Source organism: Micromys minutus (genome assembly GCF_963924665.1).
Source record: "Micromys minutus genome assembly, chromosome: 1".
NCBI lineage: Eukaryota > Metazoa > Chordata > Mammalia > Rodentia > Muridae > Micromys > Micromys minutus.
Window position 1 is genome coordinate 43530612 of NC_137969.1, and position 12002 is coordinate 43542613.

General features: G+C 45.2%; 1 pseudogene across 1 annotated transcript; it reads right to left on the reverse strand.

The window, feature by feature from the left end:
* Window positions 1-4399: 4399 nt before the first annotated feature.
* Window positions 4400-5279, reverse strand: LOC308423103 (small ribosomal subunit protein uS2-like; annotated as a pseudogene). Its single transcript has one exon. The product of its transcript is annotated as a small ribosomal subunit protein uS2-like (transcript).
* Between the last annotated feature and the right edge of the window lie 6723 nt (window positions 5280-12002).

Genomic DNA, 12002 nt, shown 5'->3' on the forward strand with positions numbered 1-12002 from the left:
CTCCATCTGAAACAATAGGCCCACAGTGGCTTCTTTAGGAGACACCTGCTTAATTCACTTCTCTTTTCTACAAGGATCACTGTCGCTCACCAGGATGGCCTGAGACCCAGGGTACTAAAGATTCCAAAGCCCTGAATTCCTCGTGCTCTTAGCCTGTCTGAGTCCCACAGCAAGGGGAACTGGCCACAAAAATAATTAACTCAAGACAGCCTGCTTCTGGGTCAGCTTAGATGTTAAATAGGCATCGAACTTTGAGGGCAGGTTCAATTCAAGCAACACAGACACGGGGAGAGCACACCCCTCCCTCCAGGGAGCCTCCCTGTCACGTAAATCTCTCCACGGAACACTTGGGCTGAGTGACACTGCCAGTCCAACAAAGCGATACGTCTACATGAAAACACTTACCCACGGGTGTTTCTCGAATTCAAGAACGTCAAGATCACAGACCTTCCACCAGCGAAGAACAGAAGAACAGAGCAGCCCCGCCCTCTCCGGGCACTAGACGTTTCCAAATACCAAGCCCCAAACAAACGGTGCCGCGGCCTACAGACCAGTCAGCTGTTCTTCCGGGGATCCCTTATCCAGAGACGTCATTTGGATCTTTTAAACACCAGCTTCAGCCAGAAACACTAGAAAACCTAATGTTTCTAAATCTAATTGGGTGAAGCTGGTCAACCGTGGGCCCATGTTCTTGGACATCTTCTTTCTCCCTACTGTCCCCCAAGCGACCGTAAATGAACTAAGTCTGCTCTCAGGTTCAGTCCTTCCCTCACCTGAGCTCTCTCAGGGCTTCCGAACCCTTTGCTTGAAGGTTAATCTGTGTTCATTACCACACCTCTTTCTCTGTCCCCCGACACTGCAAACATCAATTCCAGGAAAATTTCTCAGCAGTTCACTGTCAGCATACACTGCGGGACTGGGCTTTTTTCCTCCAAGTGTGGACATTCCTTTCTTGGACAACCATAGTCAAGTCTGTACACACACCAGCATGCCTGGTCATTTGGGGTTGTCCCTGCCATGTCATGAATGTTGGCTTACCCTTCTGGATAGTAAAGAGCTCCTAAATCTAGTGCTAGTATCGCCCAGACATTTTGAATTTATCTGAATAGTGAGCACACTTGTACTTACAGGAAAAGTTTGTCGAATAGCAATATATCTACAAGAAAAATGAAGGCGTGTGGTGGACCGCCGAGTAGAAAATCTCTGTTCAATGTTAAGAAGCAAGATGTGGGTGGAGAGAAAGAGGACAGTTGAAGGGGATTAAAGCCGGCAACTCTGAGAGTTCATCTTGGAAATTTAGGATATCCAGATTTTATTTATTTATTTATTTTTAAATAAACCTCAAATCTTGCTGCAGCCCCATCTGGCTTTCATTTTCCACCCCACGTTTCTTACAGAAAAGGAAGACGGCTTTCAAAGCGAACGTGAGCCCTTCCACAAATAGAATAGTCTTCTCTTTTAGTCTGGCGGCAGAATTTCTTTACACGATTAAAAGCTGTACGGCCTATCTTTTTCTCTAAATACCAAGGCGCTGATGTGCGACTCCTCCAAATAGTTAATCTCCCCAGTGAACTCTCCACGTCCCACATTTCCTGTTATTTTATATGGCTGAGATTTGTAACTGGAGCTGCTGCCCAGAGTTTCACCACATTTCACCTATCAAGGTGCCCGATGCAAATAATCCAAATAAGCCTTCACCACCAGTTGAACAGTGAGGGTCTGTTCTGGCTGAAGAGAAAAGCCCAAGAGGCAAAGTGCTTTAACACACTCTGGGTTAGTCTTTCAGTGGGTGTCCACCGTGTTTTGTTTTCCAGCGTTAGCATTTGGAGGTGTCACTACCACCGTGTCACAATAAAAGACACTTTAAAATGGCTGGCTCCTGTGGTAAGCTAGTATTCGTGAGTTCATAAAACAGCAGCCTTCTACTTTTCCTGCAAACAGAAGGGGGTGTGGGGGGCTGCTTCAGACTTCCTTACCTTTGAGCTGGATCAGAGTCAAGGCTGGTAAAGCATAATCTGGGGGAGGGGCCTGAGTTTGGGGGATTAAGGGGACACCCCACCTCTGCCACTTCTCCCAGTCATCTTCCTCCCAGGTGCTCATGGACTGACACTATCTCAAGATCACTGAGTTGAGTTGGTTCCGCTTCTAAGTCTATCTCTCCCCCACCTCACATGTCTGTCTCTGGCCTGTTTCTTACATTTCACACAAACTGTTGCCATTGAACCAGCCCCTCAATTCCTGCTCCAGTTCCACCTTCACAGATGCCATCCCCACATGCCCTCACCCATGGTGGATGCTTAGGCTCTGTACAAGTAATGGGGACCCCAGCTCCTCCTGCCCCTTCCAGCCTCACACTGTGTAGTCCCTCTTCTCCCCTGTGTTCTAGCACCTAAACCCTTCCCTTGGTCTTAATGCGGTCTCCCTTAAGACAGAACGTGGACATCTCTTGAAATCACGGCCCCTCTTCTCTACTATTCTTTCTTTCAGAGAGTATTTTATTTTATGCCTCCTTTCCCTATTTTTCAAGCGATGCATTCTTCGGCCTTGGAGATAACTAATTGTTTTTATTTTATGTGTATGGGTGCTTTGCTGCCTGAATGGATGTAGGTGCACTGTGTGTGCCTAGTGCTTGCAGAGGCCAAACAGGGGCAGCAGAAGCCCTAGGGCGAGAGTTCTTCCCACCTCCACAGCTACTCTGCAGCTTAGGACAGCATCGGTCCTCTTCTCTGCTGCCATAGTAACGCCACAACTGGTCCTCCTACCTTAGCTCTCAGCCTCCTCGAAACTGTTCCCTACAGTGTTTCTGGGTCACACCCCTCTCCTGACGGGCCCCTTTTGGGATACATTAGACACAAACCTTTCTCATCCCATGTACTGTGTCCCCATTTCCTGGCACGCCTGCCTCCTGCTTGGATAAATGCCTCACTACAGGCATGACCATTCAGAGGCAGGGAGGAAGCCTCTGAAAGAACAGAGTCGGTTTCCAAGGAGTGAAACAGGACTTGTGGGCAGTGCAAGGCGGAGAGGGGAAGATTATCACTCCTCTCCGCTTACAAGGTCTGAAAACTCTCCACGATGGACCAAGTCTACAACGCCAGCACTAGGAAGCTGAGGCAGGGAGATTGCCAAGAATCTGAGGCTGGCCTGGGCTATGAAATGTCACAAATTAAAAATAAAAAAAAATCTGAGCCACAGTTTTCCTTATACATTCCTGAGGAAAGTCCTGTGTGCTGAACAAACACCCCGCTATGGTCCTGCATCTCCTGTGGCACAGCCACCAGAAGGATGACACCAACCCCCCTTGTATCACGTCCCCACGTCCTCTCATTGTTTCATCTTTAACTCGGACTTTACTTCCTAGGGGTCTCGACCAGACAGAGCTCAGTCCTGTCTTCTTGCTTAGGCTTCCTCATCCCTTGCCACTTTCTGGTCTACCACTGAGTTCTGTATTCATGCCAAGACTTCACATGCAAGAAGTCTGCATGGGGACGCTTCTTCTCTGCCACCTCCTGCCTCACCTGGCTAATTCCTTTTCTACTGGGGTCGGTCTCCATGTCTCTTTAGACATCTTTCTTGGCCAAAAAAACCATTTTGCTTTAAAACGAAAACCCTTCATGTTCCTGCCTTTATGTGTATGAATGTTTTACCCGCGTGTATACCTGTATGCAGTGCCCTTAGAGGTTAGAGAGTGTTGGATCCCTTGGGACTAGAATTACAAAAAGTTCGAGCTGTTGGGTGGGTGCCAGGAATAGAACCCAGGTCTTCTAGAAGAGCAGCTAGTCTTCTTAATCACTGAACCATCTTCCAGCCCCCCTTTGTCCCTAGCCTAGCTAGCCAGCTTGCCCCAGGGAGTCACTGTCTCTGTTTCCTGAGTGCTGGGATTACAAGCATCTTTGCTTTATGTGGGTTCCAGGGATCTGAATTCTGCTCCTCATGCTTGTGTGGCAAGGGCTTACTTTATACACTGAGCCATCTCTCCACTGCTATGAAATCTCATCCAAAAATGCTTTTGTATTGGCACAGAACTTGTTCTAAAAGAACATTTCAAAAGATCTTTAATTATTATTATAGCAGTCTGATTTTACTTTTGCTGTGTTGTACTTTTAGAAGACCCATGACTTTATAACCCTAGATCTGGGAAGTAATAACTGTAAAACAACAGCTGCTGCCTAAGCAAATACCTACATGTTGGGGGAAATGCTCAGTGCAAACGTGCTATTCTTCAGTGGGATTGTGACTGCTACACTTATGCTACCTCTTTCACAACTTGAAGGCTGCCTTTTCTAAATAGTTTATCAGAGAGTATCGATATAATTTTCTTTCTTTTTTTTTTCTCTCTGTTAGAAACTTTATTTTCCTTCCACCTTTTTTCCCTTTCCTAAGGTGTCTGCTGAGCAGCTCAGGACCACTCAGTGGTGGCTCCAACCTACTCAGTGGCCTGTGCTGTAGGAGCTGCTGACCAGTCCTCAGTGGCTGGCTGTGCACTCCAGTCTTCTGTGGGGAACTGCTGGATGGGCACAGAGGGCACCTGCTCACCCTCAGACCAATCAGCCACCTCAGGCTGAGCAGCAGTGAACTCAGGAGCTGGTGCGGTCCATTCACCCTGGAATTCCTCCTTGGTCACAGCCTTCTCAGCAGCAGCCTGTTCCTCCTTCTCAATTTCCTCTGGATCTCTGTAGAAGTAAAGATCAGGCATAACATCCCATGGGTGCTCACGGGAAATAGTACCTCGCATGCAGAGTACCTCCCGGGCCAGCATCCACCACATCAGACCCACTGAGTGAGCTCCCTTGTTGTAGCACGGGATGGCAATGTCCACATAAGCACAGGGGAGAGTCTGTGTTACACAGAGCAATGGTGGGCAGGCTGACATAAGAGGCTCTGTGAGGGGCTGGTGGTCAGCCCTGGGATCAGTCACCACTAGAAGCCGTGGCTCCCTGAAGGCTGCTTGGATCTGGTTAGTGAAGGTCCCAGGTGTGAAGCGGCCAGCAATTGGAGTGGCTCCTGTGGCAGCAGCAAACTTCAGCACAGCTCGCTGGCCTGGAAGAGACGACGCTGACATCAGCGGGGTTCTCAATGGCAACAATAGCGCGAGCTGCAAGCAACAGCTTCTCCCGGGTCCTCTTCAGATTTATGATGTAGATACCATCACTTTTCCTTTTGTAGATGTACTGCTCCATCTGAAAGTCAAGGTTGGTGCCACCTAAGTGGGTTCCTGCAGCAAGGAATTTAAGGACATCCTCCTCCTTCATCTGCAGGACATCAAGGGCTCCGGACATTGTGTAAGTTTCCCTTTTAAGTTACGATGAAAACCAAGAACAACGCCATATGGACCTGTCCCCGGGTAGCGCGGAAAAGCTCAATATAATTTTCTAGTGTGACAAAGACCTGGTGATCCTTGAAACATCATGAAAATTTATTACCCTACATCATTACATTACAGATGATGGGTAGTTTGTTCTCTTCAGCCTTGACCTTTGGTTTTATCTCAAGGTGATCAGTAGGTAGATAATATATGGATGGATAAATAGAGCAGTGCTTCAACTAAGAGGAGATCTGAAATAGAGATTATATTTCTAGACTCTCTTGCAGCTAGATGTGTGGTCAAATGGTATGTTAATACTGTTGTATGAGTCTTTCAGTGACTTCAAGGAACAGGATCTGCTGGAGTGAACCCTCCTTTCATCCTCTGGGGTTGAAGGCCTGTGTTAGAACTATAGACAAATGTAGATGAAAAAGACAGGTCCTAACTCAGGTATGGATCTTTATGTCCACAGTTCCAGTTACTTGGAAGGCCCAGATTGTAAGATAACTTATTACTCATAGTTGGAAAAGAGTCTGAGAAATAGACCAACACTGTATTCTAAACTGAAAAAGACAGAATTCCTATTCTCTGACTAGGGACTGATCCGAGGCTGCTGAGGTGTTCTGAAGGAAATTCTAGATAATATTCGATTTTATCTGTGTGTGCTTCGGTATGTATGTATAGTATGTATGCATCAAAAATGAGGGGAGAATTTATTTTTCCTTGTATGGGTGTGCAGGCTCACATGTGTGTGAGTGAATATGTGTGGTCCAGTATGCATGCACTTGTGTGTTTGAGTGTGTATTGGCAAGATGACAACCTTGTGTATTGTTCTTCCTTGAGTATTACTCCAGCATCCTGCTTTTTTGTTGTTTGAGTTTTTTGTTTGTTTGGACAGTCTCTACTGTCCCTGTGCTGGGATTACAAGCAAGTGCCAGTAAGCCCAGCTTTTTAAAAAAGATTTATTTATTTATTATATATAAGTACACTGTTGCTGTCTTCAGACACACCAGAAAAAGGGCATCAGATCTCATTGCAAATGGTTGTAAACCACCATGTGGTTGCTGGGATTTGAACTCAGGACCTCTGAAAGAGCATTCAATGTTCTTAACCACCGAGCCATCTCTCCAGCCCAAACCCAGCTTTTTAATATGGGTTCTAAAGATAAAATTCAGATCCCTGTGCTTAGAATGCCAGTACTTCACTAACCAAGCTAGATTCCTGTATCCCAAGGTATAGTATTGCTATGGCCCAGGCTAGCCCAAAACTTCAGTCCTCCAGCCCAAGGTTCTCACGTAACTGGATTACAGGTATGAAACACTACACTTGGCTTTTAGTACATGCAAAGTGCAGGTTCTATTCCATGTTTGTGATTGTTTAAAAAACAAGTGACAAAAATCAAGAAATTATGTATTAGGACAACCTACATTAAGTTAACTCCTTCCTGGGACACAGCTAGAGTTAAAATCCTCCTAATAGTTCAAGTTGAAAAATATAGGACACAGTATGCACACCCCTTCATCCATAAGATGTCTTTGCCTTGAAGAAACTGACAACTAGACGATACAACCTCCCCTCCTTTTCTTCTTCTTCTTTTTTCCTTTGACTTTCCAAATAGAAACAAAGTAGAATACTTTTAGCAACCCAGGGAAACATAGTCCCAGGAGCAGAGTTTGGGAACTTTGATTTAGAACAACCAAGGTTGCTACACACCTCTAATCCCGGCACTCAGAAGGAGAAAGCAGATTTGGGAGCTCAAGGCCAGCCTGGTATACCTTAGACCACATTTCAAAAGCTCAAAGCCAGCTCTTTCTCTTCCATTTTTAGATGAGTGTTGTATGCTTGCATATGCACATGTTTTGCGTGTATGTAGGTACATGTGTGAGAGTGTGTGTTTGGTGTCCAGGATTGTACTGGAACTCATCCCTGATATCTTTTCTTATTCTTTGGAGCAGATTACTCAATCAAACCTAGATCTTGCCAATATGGCTAATCAGCCTACTCTGGGGACCTCCAGCCTTCCATGGCTTCATTACCAGAAGTGTCATGCCCTGCCCAGCTGGCATTTATATGAGTTCTAGGTGTCCAAACCCCAGCTTTAGTGCTTGCAAAGCAAACACCTTAACAACAGTATCTCTTTATTATTAATCAATTAATTAATGTTTGGACAGGGGCTCTAGCTATGTATCCTTGGATAACCTGGGACTTGTTATTTAGACCAGGCTGGCCTTCAACTCAGAGAGATCTGCCTGCCTCTGGCCCCTCAGTTCTGGGATTAAAGGCATGTAGCGTCATGCCTGACTTTAAAACCAAATTTTCAAGAAAGAAAAATTAAAAAAATATCCAGTTAAAAGAAAGTATCATTGTACAGGGTGCTCTGATGTTCATCTGAGAACCACAGTGCAGGACTCTGATTGTGTTAGCTTTTCTTTTCTTCTTTCTCTTTTCTTTTCTTTCTTAAAAAAAAATAGGTATCCCATTCTAAAAAGAAAGATGGAACATTCTCAGCTCTGACCCTCAGTCCATCTGCAAGATTAACAAGCACTCAACTCACATAAATACTGCCGATCTTAAACAGACGAAGAATCACGGTTATAAAGTTAAAATCAAGACAAAATCATCTGTGGCAAGCACCTCAGTTATTCAGCTCTATCCGAAGGCACTTAATCTTCAAGGAGTGTTTGTGGTGAGGAGCTATGACGTGGTGTAGTCATGAGCCACACAGCACAACAGCACTCCAGCTTCCCAGCCTATGAAAGCAATGAGCGTAAATACCTCACAGCGGCACGCCGCCAGTGGTGTCGTTTCAATTAAAGAAATGATTTCATTAATCGATGCTCCAATGGCTAGCTAAATATTTACACACTCTGCAAGCACTGTACTCAAAATTTACAATAGTAAAGCAGCCTGCAGCAACCAAAATATTGATTGAGTCATAAAAACTCGAGGTTATTAACCCAAGTGTCTCCCTGCTTTGTATCAAACTAATTGTGAGGCCAAGGAATGCAATTTCTGAGACAATTACCAGCAATGGAGGCCTTAATGACTTTGTCTTATTGTATTGAATAAATAAACAGTAGCTGCCTGAACCGGGACACCGGGTAAGGTTCCTGCCAAATGCCAGTGTTAATCCAAACATCTCTCTTCCTAAGCCTAGATAACTCTTTATCTGAATCTAGACCTATGCACGTTCCAAATATGAGGCTGTTCCTGAGTCTCTGCATCTCTCCAAGCAGATATCTCTGTACACAGCCAGCGTTGAAGTTTAGAGGAGAAAACAAAGCAAGTGTGGGTCCTCAGACGGTGAACTGCTTCTCTATCACCCAAGTCCTCTGGATGGCTTGACCCTGCATTCAGAAACTCAGGTTTCCTGCAGGGCTGGCTAGGGAAAATCCGTGTGCTGGGTGAATTGAGCGGGGGAGCAGCAGGGTCAGGATGCACCCGACACCGACCACTCCTGTGATGTAGCTTTTTTGTGAGGAGTCAGGCAATGTTTGCCCACAAACTCAGAATATAGCTGTGTGTAGCTAGATCAACGGTGGTAAAATGAGATGTATCCAACTGGGGGTGGTCACACACTGTGCCCCAAGTCACGACTGGCCACCATCCTCAATAAACAAAAACACAAAACACAAAACAAACAAACAAACTAACTAACCAAATGAATATTGGAAAGCAGAAAAAAAAATAGACGATTCAATATGGCCACACTAGGAAGAGGGAGAATTCAGAGTCTGTCTTCACGGGCCTGAAGTGTGGTTAGACTTTAAACAGAGAGCCAAGGTTATGCACATCTAAGAGTCCTGGTCAAGGCTGGTCACACTTACCAGTAACCATCTTCATGTGGCTTTCAGTCTCATCCTGCAAGGAGGTTTGACAAGTTGCTTGGAACTCTTGAAATTTCTTCCTGGGCGACAAGTTCCCTGTGTGGCTAGTGCACAAGGTCCCTAAAGACATTCTCATTTCTTTGGCGTCCGTTGTCACAACAGTCTGACAAACTGAGAGAGAGGAGCATCTCCTTAGAATATCTTCATTTCTTCCAGGCCTGCTACAGACAGACAAGGAGAAATCAGGGCTGCAAAGCAGACTTTCAGCTTACACTGGGGAGACCACAGGAGAATGAAGGCAGCAGAAAGACTTAGTATCTGGCAAACAGTGACAGGCATAATCTGTGGGGTCAGGGGTCAACTGCGGGCAGGGCCACACGGAGCAGTGGAAGTGTCCAAATGCTGGAGGGCCAATAAGCCTTCCCAGTGAGAAACCACTCCGCACCTTTAGACATTAATAAAGGGAAATGTTCTTTAATAATAGTGTGTGGCTGCTTCTGGCTAATGCACAGAAAAGAACCAGCTTACACAGGCTGTGGGCGTATGCATTCTGAATGGATTGTCATCCCTCAGATCCAGGCTGCAGCTCATTCTCTGAATAATTGAAACAAGACAGGAGACTGCAAGATACTGGCAGAATTATTTCTAAGTACACCAGCATTGTTCCTCGTGTTACTTGACGTCATCTTGCCCACCTGGCAGATATGTTTTTCCCGATAAGAGCACTGGGAGAACAAGGATTAATTAATTCAGAGCTGCCCCTTAGAGGTATGCTTTTTGAGGGTTAAAGGTCAGTTGTTAAGTCAGGGTTGTCTCTTGTTATGGGAATAACTTCTGAGTAACTCTATACTTCATTTATAGTACAGAATTTTAAGTCCTAAAGTTTTTAACACATCTGGTGTGGAGTTTTAAATATGCTTGGCTCAGGAAGTTGCACAATTAGCAGTGTGGCCTTGTTGGAGTAGGTGTGGCCTTGGAGAAAGTGTATCTATCACTTAGGCCGTGGGCTTCTAGACCCTTCTCCTAACTCCCTGGAAGCCAGACTTCTAGCAGCCTTCAGAACAAGATGTAGAACTCTCAGCTCCTCCAGCACCATGCTTGCCCAGATGCTGCCATGCTTCTCACCATCATGATAATGGACTAAACCTCTGAACCTGTCAGCCAGCCCCAATTAAGAGTTGTCTTGGTTATGGTGTCTCTTCACAGCAATGGAAATCCTAACTAAGACACCTGGCTGGCATACTAACCCTCAGGTCATATTGGAAGCAGCCCTCCTTTAGGTAAGTTCTACTTGGTGTAACTTAATATTTCCTAAGCAAGGTTATTAGTGTCAATTTTCCTACTTCAAGGTTCTCCTGCTTCACTAACAGAAAGGCAGTAAATGGCACTTAGTAGCCCAGGAGATAGGGTCTTTGGTGGGGGGCGGGGGTGGGGGGAGGGTGTTAGGTTGTAGGTCATGACCCTCACGAATAGGACCAGTGCTTTTAGAACAAGAGGCCAAAGACAGACCCCTTATCTCTGTCACCACATGAAGACACACTGATCCAGAACCTATCGGTTCCTGGTTTCTGTGCTACCTAGCTTCCAGAACTGCCAGAGCATTTCCACTAAAATAAGGAACAGGCCGAGGGTGATTACACCCTCCACTCTCTCAGTATGGCGCTGGAAGTCTTCCCTAGGCAACAAAAGCAAATAAAAGGGATACAAATATGAAAGGAAACAGAGTATCCTTATTTGCAGACTATACAATTCTATGTGTAAGAGACTCCAAAAAATCCACCAGAAAATTATTAGGTCCTGTAAACACTGCCAGCCAAGTAGCAGGGTACACGTGATATTAGCATATGGAAATACTACATTAGCATATGGAAATTAGTAGTTCTCCTGCATGCCAATGACCGAAGTGCTAAGGAAGAATTCAGGGCAACAATCTCATTCACAACCATCACAAAAACCAAAACAACAAACAGGCACAAACCTCACCCAGGACACGCAATGTCTCTAGAGAGAAAGCTTTCAAACAGTCATGCCTAGATGTCGATAAGACTGTCCATGCTCATGGGTTAGGGACTCTCCCTCAAGCTCTTAAGCACAGGTCTGGGGTACGCACATAGAGAAGAAGTACCTTAATAAACCCCAGTAGTTTTTCAAGGAGACTTGTCTCCTGGGCTAGGATTCCAGTTTACAAATGAGGGGGAATACAAATCATTCAGACCATAGCACAGTCTCTTCCCTCTATGGGCTTTGACCCACAGGCTATGACTTCAGTGTTGTGCTGGTGAGCCAGCTGTGACCGGGAGTTGGAGAACATCTGAAGAAATGACCGTGCACACAAAGGTGGGAGCTGTATGCAGAGGATGGGTTCACAGGGCTCCTGGAGAACCTCATGGAGCTGAGAGCATCCTGCCTGCATTGCAGCTGTTCCATAAAGAAAAAGAAATCTGTATTATGTAAACTGTGCTACATTAGGCCTCCTTGTTACTGTAGCTAGTTTATACGCTAGCTGGTCATCTGGGTCTCTGACTACTTAAATAACTTTTTCTTCTTTGGCACTGGGAACTGAACCCAGGGCCCTTTGCATGTCACCCAAACACTGTTGCTGATTTGCACTTTAGTCACTGAATTAGAGATCTCTAGAGGCATAGAACTTACAGAATGAATATATATTCATCATATATTACAATATATGTTTATATATTAATATTTTCATAATATATTCATAGATTCATTATATATTCATATTAGAATAGCTTACAGGCTGTGGTCCAGCTAATCCAACAATGACTGTCTACCAAGAGAAAGTCCAAGAGTCCAGTTGTTGCTCAGTCACAAGACTGGATATCTTGGCTCATCTTCAGTATCCACTGAAA